This window comes from Felis catus, chromosome A1 (assembly GCF_018350175.1).
Source record: "Felis catus isolate Fca126 chromosome A1, F.catus_Fca126_mat1.0, whole genome shotgun sequence".
In the NCBI taxonomy this organism is placed as follows: Eukaryota; Metazoa; Chordata; class Mammalia; order Carnivora; family Felidae; genus Felis; species Felis catus.
The window spans coordinates 162,444,160-162,471,385 of record NC_058368.1 but is presented as its reverse complement, the minus strand read 5'-3'; the positions used below and the strand labels follow the sequence as shown (position 1 = coordinate 162,471,385).

Genomic DNA, 27,226 nt, shown 5'->3' with positions numbered 1-27,226 from the left:
TTTTTCCCACTTTTTTTTCCCCACTTTTATTCAAGATTATTTTTTCTGCTATAAAACATGGGTATAGCAATGAAGAATCCATTTATTTTAGATTGTGACTTACTACACATTATCTTAAGAAATCCCAGAGGTCTGAAACATGAAAATTGCATAGAAGAAAGGAGACAGCTTGCTGTTAAATGTAACTAATCACCACTATCACGACTCCATCTTCTGTATTGTAACTCTAAATACTTAGAAGCTAGCAGTGGGGCATCTTAAACTTAAAAAGATGAATGTAACTCAGCTAATGAATATTTTAAAAACATTAATTAAATCTTCTATTTGGGGCCATATGATGAAATTTTTATTTAATGAATTCCAAAGGTTAAAAGCTTTCAAATCAGTCAACTAGAAATTTCTGAGCAGGTGAACATATGCACAGTTCAAAGTCAATTGAGCAATGAATATAAAATTAGACTTCATATTTATACACAGTTTTTTATTAAACATGCATTTGCTTAAATTACTGGAAATTATTAAATGATTTAAGTTAAATCAAAATAGCAGTTGCTGCTTGAAGTAAAGGCAGCCTTCTTACAGTTTAGAGGCTTAACTGTTCTTTTTCTGAACCCCAGATACCCTGAGATATAAATTGTCCATGTGTACACCCTTGCTACAGATGAACAACATAGTGCAACTCAGTTCTTTAAATTTCATGTTCAATTAATGAAATGAACATCTCCTATTTTTAAAGATGTGTATCTAATCAGTCAGGAAAATATTGAACATGTACTTCGAAGTAATTTTGAATTTTACAATTAAAGACAGATATTTTTTTTAAGTACTGTCTGAAGAAAAATTTTTCCATGAAGTTCTCAAATGCTATTTTGGCTTTTATTTTTTATATCAAGAATGTCCATCACCTAGTAGTATATGCTCACTTTTAAAGTTAAAAAAATATTTCAGGAAAACTAGAATATAAGAAATTTTAGTTGATAACTCAAACACTGTTTGGTCAATTGGTTAACTTAACCAATTGCCTTTCACTCAACTTCTTTCCCAATTCCAACCCCAACTTGATCCCCCAGGCTCAATTGACTCCCTTCTTTATTTCTTACTAGTGAAGCTCATTCTGTTCTCTGGCACTTAGCATTTGCCAACTATGACCTATGTTCTAATGCTCTTCCTGGAAATAATCATACGAGTTATTGCCTTTCACCCTCAGGTCACTGCTGAAATATCAGTTCCCCAAAAACATTCCTCACTGAAAGTACACACCTACTTGATTTTAAGTAACTACTCACCACCTAATACTACTCTCCTCTATCACTTAATATTCCCTTTAAAGGGCTTAGAAACATGAAGAACTAAACAAAAAGTATTTCCATAATCATTTATTGCCTACTTATTTTTACTTTAACTTTAGCGATAGCAAAGACTGCATCAGACTTGCATCCTTGTGTGTATCCCAGGACCTGAAAGAGTGGGTGAAGAGCACAAGTAATGATGGTTGATAAACAACTTAGGCATCTTTGAAAACTTCTGTGTTAGATCATCAGATCAACTACAATCTCTGAAATTTTGATCACTTACATTCCCCCAAAGTTCTGTAACCAGATAGGCGTTTGTTTACTTATTAAAAAATACCATAATGGTTTTAATCTCAGTTATGAAATATAAATTAGAATAGGGACTACTTCTAAAGGATACTGTATGTAATTTATTTTAGCCAAAGCTATTTAAGATTATTAAATCTGAGTTAAGACGTTCATTTGTGCCTAAGATGGGCTAACATTTTTCATCCTCAAGGCTTAAAACTTACAACTTGCCTCTTGTCTCTCTATTGCCTTCTTTGTCACAATGGTAGGTATTCACCTATCTCAAATTTATATAAGCAGATTTTCCAAGAAGCAGTCCACATGATCAAGGATAAAGACATACATGTCAACTACAGATGTTACCATTTGAATTGAGATAATGTATGTACACATATATTTATTTTTTTATTTTTTTATTTAAAAAAAAATTTTTTTTTCAACGTTTATTTATTTTTGGGACAGAGAGAGACAGAGCATGAACAGGGGAGGGGCAGAGAGAGAGGGAGACACAGAATCGGAAACAGGCTCCAGGCTCTGAGCCATCAGCCCAGAGCCCGACGCGGGGCTCAAACTCACGGACCGTGAGATCGTGACCTGGCTGAAGTCGGACGCTTAACCGACTGCGCCACCCAGGCGCCCCTGTACACATATATTTATAATAGACAGTAACCTCTAGTTAGAATTCAGAGTTTTATCAGTTCTGTCAGATATGCACACCTATGAAATGCTACAATCAAGAGTCAGAGCATTTCCACCCTTCACAAAAATCTTGTCATGGCCATTTGCAGTCTATCTGTCCTGCTACTTCCTGCCCCAGGCAACCACTGATTGATGGGCTTAGTGTCATGACAGATTTGTATTCTCTAGAGTATTATAAATGCTATAATAAATTTTTATTTGAGTATGGTTTCTTTCACTCAGAATACTAATTTTTCTCTCAATCCATGTTGCAGTTATCAGCAGGGGTGTGTGCCTACGTGTGTGTGTGTGTGTGTGTGTGTGTGTGTGTGTTTTAATTATCTAATACTTATTATTATGTAGCTATACTGAATTAAGTTTGAGAGGTATCTGGATGCATTTTTTTTTTACTACTGTGAATAAAGCTGCCATGAGCTTTTGTATATCAACCTTTGTGTTTTTATTTATCTTGAATACCTAGGAGTCTTAAAATATAGAAAGCAAAAATTGACAAATATCAAGAGTACAAAATAACATTTAAAAATTTTTAATGCATCATTTTCAATAATTGACAGAACCACACAGACTATCAGAACAGTATAATGAACATGAGTAGCACTATCAAACCACTTGACTTAACTGACATTTCAGGCAAAAGAATGCATGTTTTGTTTTTAAAACACAAGGGAACAATCTCTCAGGCCATCTGTTTGGCTTTTAAGCATATCTTAAAACCTAAAGAGACTGAAATCACACACAGTTTGCTCACTGACCACGATGGAATTAAGTTAGAAATCACTAACAGACAGAAACTTGGGATATTCTCAATCATTTGGTAACCTAAACAGCTGTAAGTGACTCATGGGTCCAAGGAGAAATACTAAAAAAACAGAATATTCTGAACTGAATTAATTTAAAAGTACAACATATCAAAGCTTATGGCATGGAGGTAAAGCAGTGCTTAGAGGAAAATGTATAGTTTTAACCTTTCATATTAAAAAAAAAGGTCTCCAATTATTAAACAAAGATTTAATTTTAAAACTAAAATATATAAACAAAATCAAATAAGCAGATAAAATTAACCTTAAAGCATAAAGATAGAGGGAAGTCCTAAAAGGAGTGCAAATAAAATAGAGGAAAAAAAAATCAATGAAATTGAAAGTTGGTTATTGGTAAGGATCATCAAAACGGCTATATCAAAACAACAACAATAACATCAACAATAACAATAAACACAAACCACAAAAAAGATAAAAAACTTACAAAACTTTAGCTAAATTGGCCCCCCAAAAAGAGAAAGAAGATACAATTACTAAAATTAGGAATCAAAGAGGATCTATGAATTATGGAGCTACAATTTTTTTTTTCAGAGCTACAGTATTTGTAAGAATTATGTGAGAATTATAAATTCAACTTTATGCAAATACTAGACAAATATATAAAATGGAAAAATTCTTAGGTTCATGTTTACCAAAACAGAGTCAAGAGAATAACGGACAATCTAAATGCAACAATTACAGGTGAAGACATTTAATTAAAAATTTTCCCACAAAATAAAGTCCAAGGTTAAAAAACTTCAATTGTGAATTCTGCCAAATAGTTTTAAAAGATAGTTTTCTTGAGATATAATTGATTTGCAAAAAACTCACATATTTCATGTCTATAATACAGTGAACTTGGACAAAAGAAAACATCCATGAAATATCACCCCAACTAAGGTAACACACTACACTTTGCCTCCACAAATTTCTTATGTCCCTATTTGCTTTTTGTGTTAAGAATGCTCAGTATGAGATCTACTCTTTCAAGTTTTCTTTTTCCTTTTCTTTTTTTAACATTTTTTTTAAAGTTTATTTATTTTCAGAGAGAGAGAGAGAGAGAGAGAGAGAGAGAGAGAGAGAGAGAGAACGCACACAAGTTGGGGAGGAACAGAGAGAGATGGGGAGAGAGAGAGAATCCCAAGCAGGCTCCACACTGTCATTGCAGAGCCCAGGGTGGGAATTGAACTCATGAACCAGGAGATCATGACCTTGGTGGAAATCAAGAGTCGGCAGCTTGACAGACTGAGGCACTCCTTTTTTTCCTTTTCTTCAGAAATAGTACCAATCCTAAAAAGCTTTTCCCATAAGAACAAGGATATTCCTTCCAATTCTTTCTAAAACTCTAATATTACCCTGACACTGAAGTCAGAAGAAAAATAAGTCTCAAAAGAGAAGCCCTCCTACCAATATCCCTCATGAACCTAAACGTTGTTAAATATTAGCATGCCATATCTAGCAACATAGGAAAATGAGTATAAATCAAGAACACATAGTATTGAGCACAGGATTTCAAGATTGGTTTAGTATCTGAAAATTAAATATAGTATTTAATATATATTATAACACAAAATCATATTGCAATCATGACACATAAAAATCATTTGATTACATCTAAGCATACATTCATGATGAGCACTCTTTCAGTGCTGATGAAGAGCAACAACAAAGAACCTACAACTAACATCATATCTAACTGTGGAAAAACTGACCATTTCTGAGATCAGGAACAAGACACAGAGTCTACTTCCATCACATTTAGTCAACAATGTACTGGAAATCCTAGTCACTGGAGTAGACAAGAAAAATATATTAAATGCATGCAGATATAAAAGGAGTAAGTAAAATTGTTTTCACATGTGCAAAACCATGGTGATAAAAATTTAACAAAACCTAAATAAAGGCACACCTTATTCATGTATTAGAAAACTAAACACTGTAAAGATGGAAATTCTCTAATATGTAGATTTAATAAAATCCCTATCTAATCCTAACAGACTTATTTTTAGAAGTTCATCAGTTGATCATAAATTGTACACAGATATTCAGCATTTGTAGTATAGTGAAATAATACTGAAAAAGAATAGTTAGTGGACTTTCACTTCATTTCAAACATTATAAAGCTACAGTATTCAAGAGACCATATTAATTGCATAATGATAAACATTTAGATCAGTGGAATAGTATAAAGGATCCAGAAATAGAGCTTTACATATACAGCCATTTTATTTTGGTAAAGAAGACAATATGACTGAATTAAGGAAGTAACAATATTTTCAAAATGGCCTTGGAAAAAAGGGCTATCCATATAAAATAATTAACCTTATCCCTTAGCTCATACACTACAAAAACGAACTCAAAAGGGTTGTAGACCTGAAGTTAATTCTGCTTAGTAAACATAGGAGAAACTTTTAGTGACCTTCAATTAAAATAATCTTCTTAAATAGTATTCAAAGCAAATCAATTACTAAAAAATAATTTTGAGTTTTATTAAATTCAAAATGTTTATTTTTCAAAGACACCATTAAGAAAATAGTGAAAATCTTTTTAAAGCGTGTACCTGATACAGGATACAGGGCTTTTGTCTAGAATAAGAACAACACTCTGCCTCAACAATAAAATTGTCACACTTCCTCATGAGAGCAAAATGGCAAAATATTTGAATAGGCACTTCAGTATAGAGGATACATAAAAGGCTCAGCATCAGTAAACCTTAGGGAAATGCATATTAATACTACTATGAGACTACATTACAGAACTGTTAATTAAAGCCAAAAGAAATACTGTTAAAATGGTTAAAATTTTAGAGGCTGATAGCATGTTGGCAAGGATATTGAGCAACTCAAACACTCATTATTGCTGGTAGAAATTTAACAGCCAGTTTACAATAGTTTGGTTTTTCTCTTAGAAAATTTATTTTTTATTTTTTTATTTAAAAATTGTTTTAAGTTTTATTTATTGATTTTGAGAGAGAGAACATGAGCAGGGGAGGGGCAGAGAGAGGCAGAGAGAATTCCAAGTAGGCTCTGTGCTGTCAGCACAGAGCCCAATGAGGGGTCTAACTCACCAAGCTTAAGATCATGACCCGAGCCAAAATCAAGAGTCAGACACAATGAACTGAGCCACCAAGAAAAGTTTCACATTCAGTTACCTACATGATTGATATTTCATTACCCAAGAAAAATGAAAACAAAGGTCAATAACATTCTATGCAAATATTCAAAATACCATTCTTTATAACAGCCAAAAATTGTAAAGAATCCAAATGTCTATCAAGTATTGAATAGGTAAACATATATGGCATACTATTTAATGGAATGTACTTAGCACCAAAAAACAAACCTTTGAGACATGTAGGAAGATGGAAGAGTATCAAGATTCGGAGTTCGCCTTGCCTTACAGCCACACTGAAATAACAGTTACACTTATGCAACTAACTCTGCAAATGACCTGAGGACTGACTGAACAGACCTTCCACAGCCAATCACAGAGAGAAGGCCACATTGATAGAGTTGTGTGTTTGGGGGGAGAGGGATTGGAGACCAGAATTCAACCCCTGGTGTAACTAGCCACACATGGAAGAGACTTGACAGGCAGAAGTGAAAGGATCAGACCCCACACCAAGCACCCCCAGAACTGGGGACCTGCCTTGGGTGGACAAGATCTTTTATTGTCTGACTTTGAGAGCCAGTGGAAGAGCTTTGAAAAACAGAGGGTCTTAACCTTGGGAGAGCTGGAGGTTAATAGGAAACTGAGTCTTCCCTCTTTAAGAGCCAGCCTACTTGGCCAGAGACATAGCACAGAAGGAACAGTTTGATATATGTGAAGGAGATTTATTGAGTCATCTCAGAACATGTACTGGAGGAGTAGGGGTCTGATTTCTTTAGGAACAAGTACTCAGAGTCACCATTTCTATTCGCCTCTCCTAGCCTAGATAGTTGAACACTTGTGAGAGCCACTGCTAACCCTCTTCATCTACCTTGCTAGAGCAAAGTGCCACATCTCAGCATTTTCCTGCAGACCCTCCCAATCCAACCTTGGGAGGCATCCCTCCAGAGCCCCCCCCCCCCCTACTCCATCACACCCAACACACCACACCCAGCAGGCAGTTCCAGATAGGACCCTTGTCACTTTAGAGTGACTCCTGTGCTGGGGAGGGCTGAGAGGAGGAGAGAAAAGCCCACAAACCAACATACCAACAATCTCCAAGCCTCTTAACCGGCTGAGCAGGGAGCAAGCCCTGCCCTTCCATGCTCTAGCAGCTGTGCCAGAGAGGTTAACTTCAGAGAACTAGGCTGACTGCCAGCCCTACCCACCAACAAGCCCATAGCTGCAACAGCTAGGCCTCTCAGTGCAGGGAGCAAACTCTCAGAGGGTGCCCATAGCAGGCAAAGCCACAACAGGGACACACACTGGGCATCCCTAGAGCTACTGGTCCTAGTGACCAGGGAGACGGAGTAATAAGGCACCACAGAACATCTTCTACACAAGGCCACTACCTTCAAGACCAGGAGGCATAGCTGGTCTCCCTTATAGAAAGAAACACAGAGTTAGACAGAATGAGAAGACAGGGAATATGTCCCAAATGAAAGAACAAGATAAAATCACAAAGAGTGAAGTGACACAGAAATAAGCAGTATGTCTGATAAAGAATTCAAAGTAATGGTTATGAAGATACCATCATCAACACTACACCAGCCTCACAAGAAATGTTAAGAATTCTTTAAGTGGAAAAAAGAAAAGGCCATAACTAAAAGTTAGGAAAAAATGTAGAAGGAAAAAAAACTCACAGGTAAAAGCAAAGAGTAAAGTAGTAGATTAAATACTTACAAAGCCAGTTTGGATGTTAAAACAAAAAAGTAGTAAAATCAATTATATCTACAACAATTAGCCAAGGGATACAAAAAATACACCATATAAAATATGACATCACATGCATAAAGTTTAGAGGAGGGAGTAAAAATTTAGTGTGTGTTTGAACTTAAGCAAACATCAACTTAATGAAGACTTCTCTATGCATAAGATGTTATATATGAACCCATTGGTAACTACAAGTCAAAAGCCTCTAAGAGTTACACACACACACAAGAACCCAAACATTACATTAAAGAAAGCCATGAAATCACAAGGCAAGAGAGCAAGAGAAGAAAGGAACAGAGAAGTACAAAACAATGAGAATACAATTAATAAAATGGCATTAAGTACATACCTATTAATAATTATTGTAAATGTAAATGGACTAAATGTTCCAATCAAAAAAACATAGGGGGACTAATGGATTAAAAAAAACAACAACAAGACCCATCTATATGCTGCTTACAAAAGACTAACTTTAGACCTAAAGACACATACAGACTCAAAGTAAATGGTTAAGCATATACCATGTAAATGAAAGCCAAAAAGTAAAAATAAAAAGTGACAGGATAGCAATATTAAGACAAAATAAACTTTGAAACAAAGATGGTAGCGATAAAGGGATCAATCCAACAAAAGGATATAATAATTTTAAATATTTATGCACCCAATATAGAAGAACCTAAATATGTAAAGCAATATTTAACAGACCTAAGGGGAGAAATTGACAGTAACACATTAATAGTAGCAGGCCTTAATGCTCCACTTGGATCTGTAGATACATCATCCAGACAGGGAATCAATAAGCAAACAGAGGCTCTGAATGGCACATTAGACTAGATGGACCTAACAAATATATACAGAACATTCAATCCAAAAATAGTAGAACATGCACTCTTTTTAAGTACACATGGAAATTCTCCAGGAGGGATCACATGTGAGGCCACAAAACAGCTTTCAATAAATTTAAGGTTGAAATCATATCAAGCATGTTTTCTGACCATGCTACCAATCAACCAATGGGTCAATGAATAAATCAAAGAAGAAACAAAACTGTGTAGAGAAAAATGAAAATGAAAACACTGGTAAAAAAAATCTTTGAAACCCAGCAAAAGAAGTTCTAAGATAGAAGTTTATAGCAATACAGGCCTACCTCAAGAAACAAGAAAAATCTCAAACAACCTACCATTACATGTAAAGGAACTAGAAAAGTGATAAAGAAAGCCCAAAGCTAGTAGGAGGAAGGAAATAATAAGAAAATAAGTGAGAGGAAAGAGAAAATAGAAAGTATCAATGAAACCAACAGATGGCTTTGTGTAAAGATAAACAAAACTGACAAAACTTTAACCAGACTATCAGAAAGAAGAGGAGTCAAAATCAGAAATAAAGGAAAAGAAATAAAGTAAAAAATAATATCACAAAAATATAAAAAATGATTAGAGGTTATTTTGAAAAATTATATGACATCAAACTGGACAACCTAGTAGAAATTGATAAATTCCTAGAAACACACAAGCTTACAAAATTCAATAAAGAAAAAATAGAAAATTTGAACAGATTACTAGCAATGACATGGACTCACTCATCAAAACACACCCCCAAAAATCCAGGAACAGATGGCTTTGCAGGTGACCTGTACCAAACAATTCAGGAAGGGTTACCTATTCATTTGAAACTATTCTGAAAATAGAAAAGGAAAACTTTCAAATACATTCTCCAAGGCCAGTATTATACTAATACCAAAGCCAGACTAAGATACTACAAAAACAAACAAACAAAGAAAAAAACTATAGGCCACTATCTCTGATGAACAGAGATGCAAAAATCCTCCACAAAAAAATTGCAAATCATATTCAGTAATACATTTACTAGGATCATTCACCATGATTAAGTGGGATTTTTTTTCCAGAGAGACAAGGGTGGTTCAATATTTGTCAATATGATCTTTCACATTAATAGAAGGATAAAAATCATATGATCATCTAAATAATTGCAGAGAAAGCATTTGACAAGATCCATACAAGATCCATTCATGATAAAAACTCCCAACAAAGTGGGGTTACAGAGAACATACTTCAACATACTAAAGATTATATATGGAAAAACCTACAGCTAAAACATAATGGTGAAAAATTGAAAGCTTTATCTCTAAGATCAGGAAAAAGATAAGGATGTCTACTTTCATCACTTTCATTCAACATAGTATTGGAAGCCCTAGCACAGAAATCAGACAAGAAATAAAAAGAATTTTATCAGTAAGGAAAAAATGAACTGTCACTATTTGCATATGATATATTATACATAGAAAACCCTACAGACTCCACTAAAATTAATGTAGTAAAGTTGCAAGATACAAAATTAACATACAGAAATCTGTTACATTTTTATATGCTAACAATGAAGTAGCACAAAGACAAATTAAGAAACAATCCCATTTACAATTGCATCAAAAGGCTGAAATACCCAGGCAAACATTCAACTAAGGAGGTGAAAGACCTATGCCCTAAAAACTATAAGCTACTGATGAGAGAAATTTAAAATAATACAAATAGGAAGATAAACCAATGCTCATAAATTAGAAGAGTATTATTAAAATGCCCATATTATCCAAAGCCATCTACAGATTCAATGCAACTCTTATCAAAATATCAATAGCATTTTCACAGAATTACAATAAGTAATACTAATCTGTGTATGGAATCACAAAAGACTACAAATAGCAAAAGTGGTCTTGAAAAAGAACAAAGCTGGAGGTATCACAATGCCAGATTTCAAGATAAACTACAAAGCTACAGTAATCAAAACATTATGGTTCTGGCATAATAAAACCACACCAAATGGTCAATTAATCTACAACAAAGGAGGCAAGACTATACAATGGGGAAAAGACAAACTTTTAAATAAGTGGTACTGTAAAAATTGGACAGTTATGTGCAGAAGAATCTAACTGGGCCATTTTCTAACACCATACACAAAAATAAAGTTAAATGCAACAAAAATCTAAATTTGAAACTTGAAACCATAAACTACTGAATGTGAGAGGATATTTACAAATGCTCTATCTGATAAGGGGTTAATATCCCAAATATTTACAAAACTTCTACAAATTAGCACCAAAAAACAAATAATCTGATTAAAAAATGGGCAGAGGACCTGAATAGACATTTTTCCAAAAAGAACATACAAATACCCAACAGACCCATGAACAGATTGCTAATCATCAGGAAAATGCAAATCAAAACCACCATGAATTATCAGCTCACACCTGTCAGAATGGCTAAAATCAAAAAGACAAATGTTAAGCGTTGACAAGGATGTGGAGAAAAGGGAACCTTCATGCACTGTTGGTGGGAATGTAAATTGGTCCAACCACTAGGGAAAACAGTACAGAGCTTCCTCATAAAATTACAAATAGAAGTACTATATAATTCATTAATTCCACTACTGTGTATTTACCCAAAGAAAATGAAAACACTAATTTGAAAAGATATATATAAGCCAAATGTTTGTTTCAGCATTATTTACAATAGCCAAGATATGGAAACAACATGTGTCCATCAATAGAGGAATATATAAAGAAATGATATATACATACAACAGAATACTGGGCTTTAAAATAGAGTGAACTTTTGCCATTTGGGAGAACATGAATGGATCTAGAGGATATTGTGCTAAGTGAAATAACAGAGAGATAAATACCATAGGATTCCACTTATGTGTGGAATCTAAAAAGCCAAACCAATTAATAAACCAACAAAAACCAGATAGACTATTAAATACAGATAAGTAGAATACAGTCAAAAATATTATAATAACTTTGTATGGTGACAGACAGTGACTACACTTAACATGGTAAGCACCAAATAATGTATTGAATTGTCAAATCCATACATTAAACACTTAAAATCTAACATTATACATCAATTATATTTCAATATAAAAACCCTTTGAGACATGCAGCATCATGGATAAATACTAAATTAAATTAAAGAATACTACATTAAAAAAGCCAGACATAAAGGACTACATAGTGATGATTTTTTACATAAAATTTCTAGAAAAGACAATATGGTTTTTCTAGAAGATCCAAGATAGCTGGTACAACAGTATTTCTGAGTGTGTCTGTGAAAGTGTTTCTGGAAGAATTAACATTTGAATTGGTAAACTGAGTAAAGCATATGGTCCCTTCCAATGTGGATGGGTATCATCCAACCCACTGAAGGCCTAGAACAAAAAGGTCTATGAGATTTACTTTCTCTCTGTGACCTGAGACCCAACTTCTACACTTAGATACTGGGGCTTCTAGTTCTCAGACTTGCAGGATCAGACCAGGTTTACACCATCAGCCCTCTATTTTCAGGCTTCAGACTTAGACTGAATTCCACGACTGACATTCCATGGTCTCCAGCTTGCACATGGTGGGACAATCTCAGCATGAGCCAGTTCCTATAATAAATATCCTCTTATATATTGGTTTTCTTTCTCTGGAGAACCCTAATAAAACTGCTGAAAAGCACAAGGAAACCCTTTGTGTGATGATAGAATCCTAAAATTCTATTGTGGTAATTGTTGAACAATCATATAAAAGTACTAAAAGTCTTCTCCTTGCACATTTAAAATTAGTGGATTTTATCATATGGAGATATTAATGTATCCTATAGGGCACCTGGATGGCTCAGTTGTTTAGGCATCAACTCTTGATGTGAGCTCGGGTCATCATCTCACAGTTCCTGAGACTGAGCTCTGCATTGGGCTCTGCACTAACAGAGCAGAGCCTGCATATGATCCTCTCTGATCCTCTTTCTCTGCCCCTCCCCCACACATGCAGGTGCCCTCTTTCTCTCAAAATAAATGAATTAAAAAAAAAAGGTATCCTATAGACTATGCATGAAAATGAGAAAATTGTTTTGGAAAGGTTTATGAAGAAATAAGATGTGAGGATTAATCATTCCAGTGTAGTAGGAGCTGATGCAAACACACAAATTATTGTCCAGCTTTGCTACAGTTGTTTTGGCCATAAAAAAACTAATTGTTACCAAACATATAGATATGCTTATACACATGCATTCTTAACCCTTTACTGAGCATCAGCTTTCAGTTGAAGTTAAAATGTAAATTTCCCAGGAATTTCTAAGAAGGTTGTAAGAATACCAAACATAAAAATGATTTAATGTTAGCTACTTTTAATCTGTCTCAATTTTTGTGAGGCATCAACTTACATGGTCAAATTCTATACAAGCCCAGTTTATTAGTCTATATACTTTCTATGTGTATGTTTCAAAATCTACAAGGACAGGACCTCTATCTACTTTCTGAGTAAAAGCAAGCAAGGGGAGTAATAAAATTTTAACTTCCTTCCTAGAAAAACATCAAGGGAATTCATGAGATACAACCACAAGTAGATAGAAGGCAGTGAACCATTGAAACTACATTGTGCAATTTGCATAGAGCTGTCAAGTGAACTCACTCAGGAGTGAGTACAGATGGTAGGAAAAAAAGGATTTCATAGTTTAAGAACAAAACAAAAAAAAACCTTTTTAAAAACTGGTAATTGAAACATAGGGGTAAAAACAGAATCAACAATATTAAAATTACAGTAAGGAGTGATTACCATTATTTTCATCAGTATTTTCAGGATATATATAACCAAGATCAGTATCCTAAGGGACATACCACTTGGAATGTATAAAAAAATTAATTTTCAAGAAATAACTGTACATGAACTTAGAGATATATACTGGCTTCATTGTGGAAAGGAAAGGGCAGGTCACCTCAGAAGTCCCAAGACATTGGAGTAAGCATGATCAGTTGTGGTGAGGATATAGTAACTTTTGATTCAAAGTTCATTTGGTTTTCATATAGGTTTGCCTTCAACCATTTCCCTACCAAATGTGAAGTGCACAATTGCTGAAATCACGGCTCATCACCTCTCCGGGTTGAGTTCCAGGTCTATTTTGAAGTGAGATTCAATGTACAGAGAAAGCAGTATGAGTAGTATTCTTCCACTTGAGCATGTTCTCTAAAAGTGGAGACTTTCAACACATATTTTTTGGTAGTTGAGTGGTTGGCCTATGTCTAATATCAGTTTGGAAAAACAGTAGGGATAGCAAAGTGCAAGTAAGACTGAGATCCATACAAGAAGTTGTCAGAAAGAGGTATCATATATGTGACACTCCCCTTCTTGGTCCTGGGCAATATTATCTCTCTGGTTTATTCCCCTGATGCCTTTTTAATAACAAATGTACTATAGACTCTATGTTCAGCTTAGACTATTTTTTTTTTAATTTTGTTACAAGAAAATTGTAGTCACACAATGTAATTCTGGAAAGAACCTTAAAAATATGTTACGCCAACCTTCTGATGTTATAGAAATGAAAATTCAGGTCTGGGTAAGACACATGACTTGTCTAAAATCCTCTTTCTCTTTCTGTCAGAAAGAGGTAAAAGCAGAGACTTCTAACATACTCTGAGGTTTTAATTTTATCTTTTGTTCTTTGTTTGAATTTTCAACTATAATGCTAAAAGATGTCCTTTTTCTTGAGCCAAATATAAAAAGGTAGATAGATGAGGAGATCTAGGATAATGTAGCGATTGTTTATATTAAATACATGAGTTTTTAGTTTAGACAGTTCAATCAGTGTCTCATTCCGTTTCCTCAAATTTATCTTGAGCTTAAATATCCACAAATGTGGCAAATGTTTACCTCATGTCTATAGTACTTAATTTTACTTCTCACAGATACATGAATTATATACTTAATTGTTTAACACTATATAATATACAACATAGATGGAATAATGTAATCTAATTTTTAAAGTTTATATTTAATTTTTTAATGTTTATCTATTTTTGAGAGAGCGCGCGTGCTAGTGAGCGAGCATGAGTGTGGGAGGGGCAGAGAAAGAGGGAGACAAAGAGTCTTAAGTAGGCTCCAGGCTCTGAGCTGTCAGCGCAGAGCCCTACTTGGGACTTGAGCTCACAAACTGTGAGCTGAGCTGAAGTCAGATGCTTAACTGACTGAGCCACCCAAGCACCCCTCAGAATTTCATTTAAAGAGATTCAAGTATAGAATCACAAAATTTTAGTATTATGTAACATTAAAGCACAAGGGAAGTATTAATTGGTCAGAACTGTAGAGATACAAAAACTCTAGTATATTTATTTTATTTCTGATTTGGTCCACCTAATTTGCAGTCCCATTTAGAGAAGGTGGTTATTTCTAAGCTAGATGAAAATCACCTTTATGAATATAGAAGAATACATTATGTCTTTGAATCTGCCTCTTCAAAAATGGTCGATGATTATGTAGTAATTTTGACTAAAGTGTTTAATTTTAGAGTGTTTCTGGTTATTGGCTGAGTGTATACCCTAGCAGAGGATATGAAAGATTTTTATCCTGTTGGGTAAATGTAATCATATAGTATAATAGGGTAAAGTCAAGATATATGTTGTTTTGTATACTGTTTTCAAAATGGTTCTAAAAATCATGTGAAATTGTTAACCATTTATCTTAAGTGTTATGAAAGTAATTATTAAGCTGTGTAGTTATGAGCTTTTGCAAATTATTTTTGCAAAAATACAAAATGAATACATAGATTACTTCCTGGTAGGTATGACTGCAAATATGTGATAACTAGGTTATTCTTATTTCCTAAAACGGCAGACAGAGCTTATTCTCTGGTTTAAATAGGGCCAGACTATCAAGTAGTTTTCAGAAAGTAACCCAAGTCCATTAAGAACATTTTGCATTAAACACATCTTTAAATATTCTGATTTTTTAAATACCCTCTTATCAAAGTACTATATAGAACTGGATCATATAGGTACTGTAAGGAAAGGGACCTAAAAATGGTTTCTCAACCCAGCTGCCAAAAGGACCACTTTCTAAGCAATCACCTTGTCTAATAATTCCGCAGACACAAGTTTAAATTTCCTTTAATAAAAAGAAAACAGCACTTTTGAAGGGTAAGCAACACAAAAGCAGGTCAATGAGTGAATGCTGCAGAATCCCAAAGGAAACATCTGATAAGTGGAGATGCAAGGCAGTATTGACAGAAGGAATCCCTGGGACACTGCCCAGGACCACACCCACTGGGGAAGCTCACTGTGCTGAGTGACAGTTTCTAGTTCCTTAATCTTAGCACTCCCCTGGATAGAAAGTCTAAGAAGTAGAACCACTGTCCTCAGGAAACAGTTAATCCTACAGAAAGGCATTAACAAAGAAAAGACCATTCCTGACATGGAAGTTTCAGAGTAGATTTTCGGAGGTCATGGCAGAAAAAAAAAAAAAAAGAAAAGAAAAGCTTGAAAAGCAAGTTTTGATTTGTTATTTTGATCCTGGCATCCCTTCCCAGCCCCCCTCACACCTCTGTAAATACTAGCTTTGTAGTATCTTTGGAAAAATTTATGAAAGTCCCAAGCATTAAGCTTATGGATAAAAATACTTGGCATAATGGAGAAAAATATAGAAGTCAATTTTTTTGTACTAGAGAATAAGTAAAATGGTTTGGTGACAAGAGAAAAACTAATTGTGGGAAAGCAAATGATTTAGGTGATAACCCTGAGAAAACAGTCCCTGAACACTGCCCTCTATCATACCCCACCCCCCTCAGATCTAGTGGTTGGAATATGGTATCCATAGAAAAAAAACATGCCACACTAAACATTTATAAAGTCAAACACTTTCCTTTCATTCAGGTTCAGTTACCACCTACACACGTTTGGCAATATGAGAGATTATAACTCTACACAGAAATTATAATCACCTAGCTAATAATAAAATGTTGAGAAATATAGCGTAAATAGTTTCCTAGTCTAGAGAGAACAAAACATACAAACTTATCTCAGGGTGATTAATTCACAAGCTTCTTAATTGTCCTCTCTAAATTCTTTTTGTACGTTTATTTATTTATTTATTTTGAGAGAGACAGAGACAGCACAAGCGGGGTAGGGGGAGAGAAAGAGGGAGACAGAATTCTAAGCAGGCTCCGCACTGCACCGTCAACACGGAGCCAGACATGGGGCTCACACTCATGAAACTGTGTGATCATGATCTGACCGAAATCAAGAGGTGGACACTTAACTGACTGAGCCACCTAGGCTCCCCATTAATTGTCCTTTCTATAATGAAGCTTTCTCCTTTCCCTCCATTATGCTGTATTGATACCAAACTTATTTCTCTGGAAAGTGAAAAACAGTCATTTTTCACTTAGAACATCTTTAGGAAGTCCTATGACATCAGGATATGACTCAAACTGTTTAGTTTATAGAACTTTACTGTCAGACCCCATCTGTCTTAACTTAATCCTGCTTCATTTTCTGCCTCTACCCAAGCTTACAGTATGTCCTGGTCATAATGAATATCTCTTTATTTGGGGAGTATGTTATATTATTTAATGTCTTTCTTGCACAGTTTTCTCCTTTGACTATTTATCCTGACTTTCTATTCCCCTTTCAAACAATTCATCAAGTTCAAATATCCATTCCCCTGATAAATTCTTCCCTAACTCCCTGGCAAGTAATTTGTGTTTTTTACCCTGTTTTACAATAGACTTTTGTATACTTCTTTATGAAACACTTGCCAGATTTTATTTTTGCTTATGAATGTATAAGCCTCCAATATTGTACGGTATTCCAGGACAGGGACTATGTATTATCCAGATCTTATCATGAACCACACACTAAATCCACACCAGCAGTTCAAATTATGGTGTGTGCATGTGTGGATGTCTGTGTGTGCGTTTATTTTAAGCGGTTCATTATGTGAGTCTTATATTTCAAGTAACTTATTTATCAGAAGTCTGAGCCTTATGTTTCTACCCATATGAATGTAATAACCTTACAGATAGTACATGCCTATCACTTTCATGATGCCCTTTGTCAAGGCTCTCCAGAGAAACAGCATCAAAAGAAGGGAGAAAGGGAAGGAGGAGGTCCATTAAAGGAACTGGCTTACACGATTGTGGAAACTAAAGTCTCATAATTGGTGTCTGGAGAACCAGGGAACCTACTGGTATATATTTAGTCTGATTCTGAAATCTTAGAGTTGGGATAGGTGGTGAAACAGGTGCTGGTGGTGTCAATCCTGGTCTGAGCCTGAAAGCCTGAGATCTGAGCAAACCACCTATGTCTGAGGGCTGAAGATGAATCTCAGCTTAGAGAGAGCAAATTAGCCCTTTCTCTGCCTTTTGCTCCATGTGGGCCCTCAGGGGCTGGATGCTGCACACTCACCTTTTGGAGGGCTATCTGCTTTACTCAGTTCACTAAATCAAATGCTAATCTCTCCTAGAAACACTTTGAGAGACACACTCAGAAATGTTTTACCAGGTATCTGTCAATTTCTTAACCTAGTCAAATTGACACAAAAATCAGCCATCACACTCTCTCAGAATGTTTCATATTATTTTAGGAATTTGTGTTTTATGCTTTGTAGTGAATGCTTTGGAAACAGACAAATATTGAATAAAATGTAAATAGGGGCTCCCAGGTGGCTCAGTGGATTAAGCATCTGACTTCAGCTCAGGTCATCACATTTCACGGGTTCGTACCCCATGTCGGGCTCTGTGCTGACAGCTCAGAGCCTGGAACCTGCTTTGGCTTCTGTGTCTCCCTCTCTCTCTGCCCCTCTCACGCTCATGCTCTTTCTCCCTCTCAAAAATAATCATTAAAAAATAAAAAAAAATAAATAAAATGTAAATAGAACCACCATAATCCCAACAAAAGTCACATCCATCACTAACATATTTTATCTCCATTACTTCTTCCCACATCAACCAATCAATTCTAGTTATGTAAGAACGCGTCTTTTGGCATTCAAGCATAATAGTGTTGTTTTTACATGGTTAACTAAAAAAAATTAATTATGTTACAAGTTCCATTATTAAAAAAAATAGGGGGGTGGGAGGGAGGAGAGGGTGGGTGATGGGTATTGAGGAGGGCACCTATTGGGATGAGCACTGGGTGTTGTATGGAAACCAATTTGTCAATAAATTTCATATATCTAAAAAAATTTTTAAATAAAAATAAAAATAAGCATTAAAAAATTTAAAAAAAATAAAAAATAAAAAAAATAAAAAAATAAAATTGGGTTCTCTAAAATGTGGTAAATTTTTAAACTTTTATCCTTACTAGTTTTCATGTTTGTGTCCCAGGAAACATTTACTAGTTTTCATGATAAATAAAAATGTTAGGTGGGAAAATTGCCTATACTGGTATTAGAGCATATAGCATGTTAGTATCAAGTAATGAAAGTGACTCAAATAATGTTAACAAGTGAGTAGTCAACATTACTATGCTGGGATACTTCCTTTGACCTAACAAATCCATCATCACACACATTAAGGAGGCTATTTAAAAAAATAGCCTAGATTAATAATGACACTCAGTTGAGTACACACATGAACCTAAAATAAATATTTCAAGATTTTTATAATTCAACTCCCATAGTATTTCAGAAAAATTAGAAAAGAGCTAAAAGGAAAAACAAAAATCATTGATATCACCTCTAAGAAAGCCTCCTTATTTTCTTTTTTAAATGTTTATTTTTTAGAGAGAGAGAGAGGCAGAGAGAGAGAGGGAGTCAGAGGATCTGAAGCAGGCTCTGTGCTGACACCAGAGAGTCCGACGTGGGGCTCAAACTTGGGAATCATGAGATCATAACCTGAGTTGAAGTCAGATGTTTAACAGACTGAGCCACTCAGTCACTCCACCTCCTGTTCTTAATATTTGGCATGTGTATTTCAATGTTTCTACTATATGTTAGCTATATAGGGACAAACCTGTATACTTGTTTTTTCCTGTCCGTTTATAATTGTATACATACCGAAATGATGCGTATTAAACCTCTGACTCTATACCACTATATATATCTTCCATGTAAATAGTACTGAATTTGTCACCTTTTTTTTATAACTGCTGCTATCCTATTTCAGATGCTCATAATTTTATTTTTTAATTTATTCCCACATAGTTAAAAAATCCTTGACAGATTTGGCAACATGTACTTTATCTCTGAACACATCTTTTCTGGCTCAAAATTGCTATTTATCCCAACCCAAATCAAGTAAATATTCCACAAAACCCACATTTATTTGTTTCATCACCTATTTCTGCCCTATGTATCTACAGCTGAATAAAACTATCTGCTATCCCAAATAACTCCAACTTTTCTGACTCCTTGCTTTTGATCCTGTGGTTTCTATTCTCTTAAATGCCCTCCTGTAACAGGCCCACCTGTGGAAATACTGCCATTATTCAAGACTTGCTGCTGACATTACATCCTTAGGGTAACTGCTGGATGTTCCTCACCACAGGTGTTTCTCCTCTGCTTTGACCTCTCATACGTTTATGCATTTTAAGAACAATTATCTCAGCCTGCATCATTTTATTATTTATACACTAAATTCCTCAATATTTATTGTACTTCTTATACATTAATTATACCATTCCTTTATATAAAAATATCAAAAGTCAATATTACCAATCTCATTTATATCAGTGTCTTTTATATTGCAATGCTCAATAGTTAATTGTCTAATTGTGAATTTATGAAATTTTAAGAGGCCTTACTGAAAACTTAATTTTAAATCATTTTACAACTTTTAAAATCTAAATAACTGTAATATGAAACAAAAACATAGCTGCAGTTGATAGTTTACAATGCATGTTTCTTTCACTTTAAATGCAGAGACAGGATCAGCTCACATCCCCGCAAGTAATAGGTACAAATGCATATGCCTTTGTCTGACAACAAAATCAAAGCAACTACAATGTACATGAAATTCATGGTATGATAATTTGGACATTGTCAAAAAGAATAACCTCCCATAGAAAATGGTCTAACTCCTACCTTCACAAGCAAAGCTTCTTCCACTTTCACATATTGTTACCCAGAGATTCCCAGGACAATGTTACAAAATATCTGTTCTTACCTCTGTGAGAACACTATAAAGACAATGGATTCTAGGAGGCTACCTGATGGTGAAGATGCTGCTGGGTGACGCCCCAGGGGTGGAGCCGGAGGAGGGAGGATGCTGGGAACATTTAATGGCTTACACAGGTGGAGACAAGGGAGAAATTAGAGAGATTCCAGGTGAGGTGTTAAAGAGTGGAGAGCCTCTTTAGCACTCTCAGGCATGTACCTCAGTTTAGGTTTCTTTTTTCTTTTTTTTCTTCCATGAACAACAGACTCCAAACAAAATACTTTTATCTGAGTTCAGGGAAAAGACAGTAGATATAAATTTCAACCTCTTAGGTTATTTGTAGTTCTTTTGGAGAACAGCTTAGATCAATGATTCTCAAAGTGTGATTCCTGGACTGGCAAATCAGTATCACCTGACAATTTATTAGAACTGCAAATTCTCAGGCTCCAACCAATGTCTACTTAATCAGAAACTCTGGAGTTGGGGTGGGGCACCTAGGTGGCTCAGCTGGTTAAGCGTCTGGCTTTGGCTCAGGTCATGATTTCATGGTTCATGGGTTCGAGCCCCACGTCAGGCTCTGTGCTGACAGTTCAGAGCTTGGAGCCTGCTTTGGATTCTGTCTCTTTCTCTCTCTGCCCCCTCCCCACTTGTGCTCTGTCTCTCTGCCTCTCAAAAATAAATGAATGTAAAAAAAGAAACTCTGGAGTTGGGGTTCAATAATCTATACTCTAAGAAACTTTCCAGGTGGTTCTGATGTCTGGTAAAGTTGGGGAATCACTGACTTACACAGTGGTGGATATGTCCAATGTGGACAACACAATTGGACGGCAAGTTTTCTGTAAAATGCTGGATGATAAATATTTTAGACATTGTGTTCCATACACTCTCTATCACAGCTACTCATCTCTTTGGTCGTTGTAATGCAAAAGAACCACAGACAATAAATAAATGAGCATGGCTGTGTTTCAATAAAAGTTTAATTATCAAAACGGGTTGTGAGCTGAATTTAAACTATAGGCCTTAGTTTGCCAGCCTCAAGTCTAGATATCTACTACTTACCAAATAAGAGAACATACAATCATCTACATCTTATAAGAGAATTACTACTCTCATTTTATGGAAGAGAAACTGATGTGAAGATAGGTTAATTGTGTCCCCAAGGTCTTAGTTGAAAATACTATAGTTAGTCATGGAATGTGCAATGTAAATCTGACTTCTTAGCCTCTCATCTGTATACTAAATCTTCTTTTTCAACGGAGAAATGACATAGGTTCAGAATGGCTTGATAATTTTAAATGTGCTAACAATTAAGAGAGGTTTACTGAAAAAAATACATATAAAATGAGCTAGTCTGACATGTAAAGAGTTTGGAAGACCTCAGCTCCATCTTCACAATAAGAAAAAAGCTGAAAAAAGCCTGAAAATCAACAGTTCTCTTAAAATCTATCAGAAAATTGAGATCATGGTAGACTGTTGCCCTGAAAACTAGAGAAATAGATGAATATAGAGAATTAGAGCTTACAAGGGGGAATAAATGCCATCATCTGGAGCCAGCAGCAGTAGGACTATTTAAAGGGCAAGAGACTAATAGCTGGAGACTGGACATGGACCAGCTTGAGAGAAAAAAACCTCCTAAGGGCTCAACCATACATGGGCTGCCGCATTTTCATGAGTTTGACTGCCAGAAACCTCACCAGGTTCTTTTAATGAAAACTGGAGAACAGTCTTCTCATACTTCCAGCAGGGGGAGGGGCAAAAAAGGGACCCATTTTGAAATACATCCAGAGCTTATGTTCTCCTTAAAAGAAATGTCTGTCCTACAAGGAAACTGTTACACCAGAGCCTAAGCAGTTTGGATTTTACCAGAGCCTAGCTGAATTGGGAGAAGAGAAATACCCAATTCTAGCCCCCTTTTACTATCCTGTGTCACCTAAGGTGGAGGAGACACAAAGGTGAGAAGTACCTGTGAACATCACAGCATGGAGACACAGATTCACTCAAAGAAGGAAACTTATTTGTAGGATTGGAGATGCTTCTTGTCCCACACATCTTACTATCACATCAATTGGGATCCTGTATAATAACGGGAGATTAAAGCTGAAAGAACTACTCAATTTAAGAAGTCTCCAGAGAAACCTAGGGACAACAGAAGAGACAAAAACAAAGACACTAGAGAAAGTTTAGCCTCTGACAGCTACAGTCATAGCAAACAGTAAAAACAGCCCAACTCCTGGACAGATAACATAAAATGTCACACTAAAAAGCCAATTTACCTAGGTTTCTCTTATCTGTTACATCATGCCTGGCTTTCAACAAAACATGACAAGGCATTCTAAAAGAAAAAAAATCACCCCAGTCTGAAAAAACAAAGAAGACATCAAAATCTCAGCTATGGCAGAGATTGGAACTATCAGACTGGGAATTTAAAATAACTATGATTAATATGGCAATGGCTCTACTCTAGCAGAAAAAGTGGACAACATGAAAGAATGCATGGTTAATGTAAGCAGAGACATGGAAGTTCTAAGAAAGAATCAAAAGAAATGCTAGAAAAAAAAACAAGTAACAAATATTAAATGACCAACGTGATGGGGTTTTGGGGTGATGGTGGGGTTCAGAGCTGATGGCCAAAAGAGAATTCTTGAAGACATCTTTCCTACAAAAAAAAGGTGATTTTATTAAAGCACAGGGACAGAACTCATGGGAAGAAAGTGCTGCACTGGGGTTGTGAAGAATGACTGATTATATACCTTCAGGTTGGGCAGGGGTTAGAGAGAGCATAAGCCTCTAAGGAATTTTGGAAGCAAGGCTTCCAGGACCTTGAGAGGTTAGCTGTTGTTAGGAAAACATCATTTATTACTGTTTAGTGAAACCTCAGTCATGAGACCCTTCAGATGTATATCAGGGGCCATGCCTGGAGTATGATTACCAACATATATCTTGGGGTTGGGGGGTTCAGATAAAGGAAGTTTCCAAAGGAATTTTTATTTTTAATTTTTTTTAATGTTTATTTATTTTTGAGACAGAGACAGAGCATGAATGGGGGAGGGGCAGAGAGAAAGGGAGACACAGAATCCGAAGCAGGCTCCAGGCTCTGAGCTGTCAGCACAGAGCCCAAAGCGGGGCTCGAACTCACAGACCGTGAGATCATGACCTGAGCTGAAGTTGGACGCTTAACCTACGGAGCCACCCAGGTGCCCCCCAAAGGAATTTTTACATGTTAATGTAGACTCACAGGATCCTGGAGGTTGGGATAATGTTAAGCTAACCTTGCCTTTTTGCCCCTAGCAAAGTGTCATCACTGAGGCAGCTGAGCTCCTAGAGGAAGGTCACTCTGCCTGTTTCATGAACTTGTCAGTGGGCCATAGGCAGTGAGGGAATTTAATTTTTTTATTTACCTTTGTTTCCCGCATCACCATGGCAAGCATTTAAACCCCCTTACATCTTGATAAGGGTGACATTCCAGGAAATGGAATCTATAGGTTTCTGGAGCTTCGGCTATAGATAAGTTTGCCTTTTTCTTGTAGTTTACTAAGTTATCTGAAAACTGAAGGAGACTCCTGTCCTGTATGACTGTGATCTCTATCAGTCAACCATTTGTTTTCTTTCCTTTCCCCTGTTCTTGGGCAGCCTCCTATACCTGAGGAATATCACACATATCACACTGGTGGTGGGAGGTGCTGTTAGTTTGTGTTTGGCCCTCAGCTTGCCTTATGCTCCCTCATCATAAGAAAGGTCTATATAAAATGTAATGAGGAAATAAAAAACAAAGAAAAATATATTTCTCACCTCTCCAAATGGTGAAATAATACATGAGGACACAAAATCCTTGTGACACTATGGAGAAACAAATGTGCATGTCTCTGCACCATTAGCAGAAGTGCAAAATCTTAAAATACAGGACAATTTGGCATTGTGTAATAAAATCAAATGCTTCTTTCATGCATTTTTTGACTGAGTAATTCATTTTCTTAGAATTTATTTTGTTGATATACTAAAAACAAATGCACTTGATATAATAAAATATTTATAATATCCTACACTAGCAAATAAGGCAGCATTGCAGGATGACAAAAGTCACTAGGGTTGCTATTCTTGGCTCAGAGAACAAGAAAATGTGGGAACGTGGAGCCCAGACCTTGAAGTTGAAACTTCATAGCTGTTCTTGCTCTCCATGAGAGAAAAGGCCCTGATTTATAGGGTTTGCCAATACGCCTGAAGTAATACTCCCACCCATGGCCAATTCTTAGCTACCAAAATGAAGTCACTGTACACAGAGTTAGGAAAAGATGCACACATTTGGCTTTCACAAACCCACGTTAGCTGATTCCAGCATACCACCACCTACAGCACCCTCTCAGGCAGGCAAGAACACATGACCTTAGAGGTTGATAGCAGGGTGCCAGAGTTGGGGTCAGGAAGAGGAGGGGTGTGCCTGAGAGATTTTTAGCCCAAAACACTAAAATAGTAGAAACAAAGGAAAAAGAGCAAACTTTTAAATATAAAGAGAGTGAATGGAGGGAGAAAAACCTTTTCTACACAAATGTTCTCCAGTTGAGTTCAGCAATATAGAATAAAAATAACGGACAGAACGTGAATCCAGAAATGACACTCATAAAAGTTCAGTGAATATGGAAAGTATCTTTTTATGGCACCTGGGACTTTACCTAAAGGCAACATGGTGGCTAATCTGGTTTTAACAGCAATTGACTTCAGCACTGTAACCACAGAGGAAGTGGCCTATGTGGAAAGAACAAAAATGGAAGTGGACCGACAAGGTCACGCTTCAGCTCTCATAATGCATGATAGTTGACCACCTGAGTTGGTTGGCAACTTTGTAACAGCAACAGAGATGAAATTACCCACCTACTTATCTAAAGTCAGAAATAATTATTTCTCTCTCCTACAGTTTAACTCTGAGATGACACAGATGTAGACAGTAGAGATTTCTTTATCTCTTACAAATATTATTTTCTAATTTAATAGAAGTAACTTATGCCAGAGCATATTACATTCTTGCGATATTCCATACACACACACACACACACACACACACACACAAGGCAAAACTTAGGAAAACATCACATAGAAAAAATAGTTCATAATGTAGGCATATTATGAACTACAAAAATTATTAAAATCTCCCAAGTGTTAGACTATCTTAATACCTTTTGGGAGAGAGTTGACACCAGAGAAGGAAACTCTTTGGTTCTGATGTCCATGACAATGTCTTTTTAGACTACAAGAAAGCACCTACTTTCAGCTTCTTTACCTAAGTTCTTTCAGAGCTGATAATCTTTGTGATAGAGTGCTATAGTGGAAATAACATTAAACTATTCCCTTGGGCTGAATTGATAGACAAAGTAGAACTATTTTTCCCAAAGAGTTGGTGGAGGATATATTATTTCACCTCCCCTTACTCTTGATAGCTATTTTAAAGAAAGATTGCTCCATTTTAGTGTTCAACAGTCTGAAGAGATTTCATCGTCAGGGAATAATAATTTTCTCAGCAAAATTTAGCTCCTCAATATTTTTTGGACATATGCCAACATGTACACATTTAGATACACCTTATTATAAAACTGTTTTAATGGATCTTCATGATCTAGTAAAAGAGAAAATAATGTAGCTCATGAATAGAGGAGAAAAGCTTAGCCCCTTTCATAGCTTTTGTAAGATTGCTCCTGCCTGACTGATTTACCCAAGAACTTTATCAAGGGCAACTGGAATTGTCACCCAATTTATATCCACGACAACTGAGGGGATTGGAGTGATGTGTGAACAGCTATGTGTGAAGGTAGAGCCGTTAACCACAGATGGTCACCTTGTCCCTTAGCCATTCAGTCCTTATAGCCACTGGATTATGTAAAAGATGTAAGAGGGTATCTGTGAAATGAAGTGTTGTAGAGGGTGATAGGGTCTTCCATTACAAACAAATCAATCATTTTACCTAAAACTTCCCTTCTTATCATTGGATCTTCCTGAGATATTTGAATTAGGTAAGCATTGCTTTGAAAGTACTATTCAGCATGGTTTAGAGCAGAAATTACCTCATATTTGGTTGTGACCCAGCAGTAATATTTTCTGTCACAAATCAGTAAGTGGATAGAGACACCAGAGCCAGTCTCAGGTGGAGAAAACACATTTGCAGTACTGATATTTAGCCAGCATGTACTAAAATGGCCTTCCGGTGTTTATGGCCATATGGCTTCCCAGTGTTTATGACCATTTCTCTTCCAGTCACTCTGGTGTCTATTCTGATGCATCAATACCTGTGCTCTGTCAGCTGATGCAAATTTTTAATATGACCCTTGCATATAGCAATACAATGTAAATCAATGAGATAAACCATTCAGGTGATAGGATTTGGAGAAAG

At 35.8% G+C, this 27,226-nt stretch overlaps 1 long non-coding RNA gene across 1 annotated transcript in view; it reads right to left on the bottom strand.

Moving 5' to 3' along the window:
- LOC123379219 overlaps window positions 1-21,383 on the bottom strand; it is a 49,342-nt gene extending 27,959 nt beyond the window's left edge. The window contains exon 1 of the long non-coding RNA XR_006583441.1: window positions 20,860-21,383. This is a non-coding gene — a long non-coding RNA (uncharacterized LOC123379219). The remainder of the gene's footprint in view (window positions 1-20,859) is intronic.
- Between the last annotated feature and the right edge of the window lie 5,843 nt (window positions 21,384-27,226).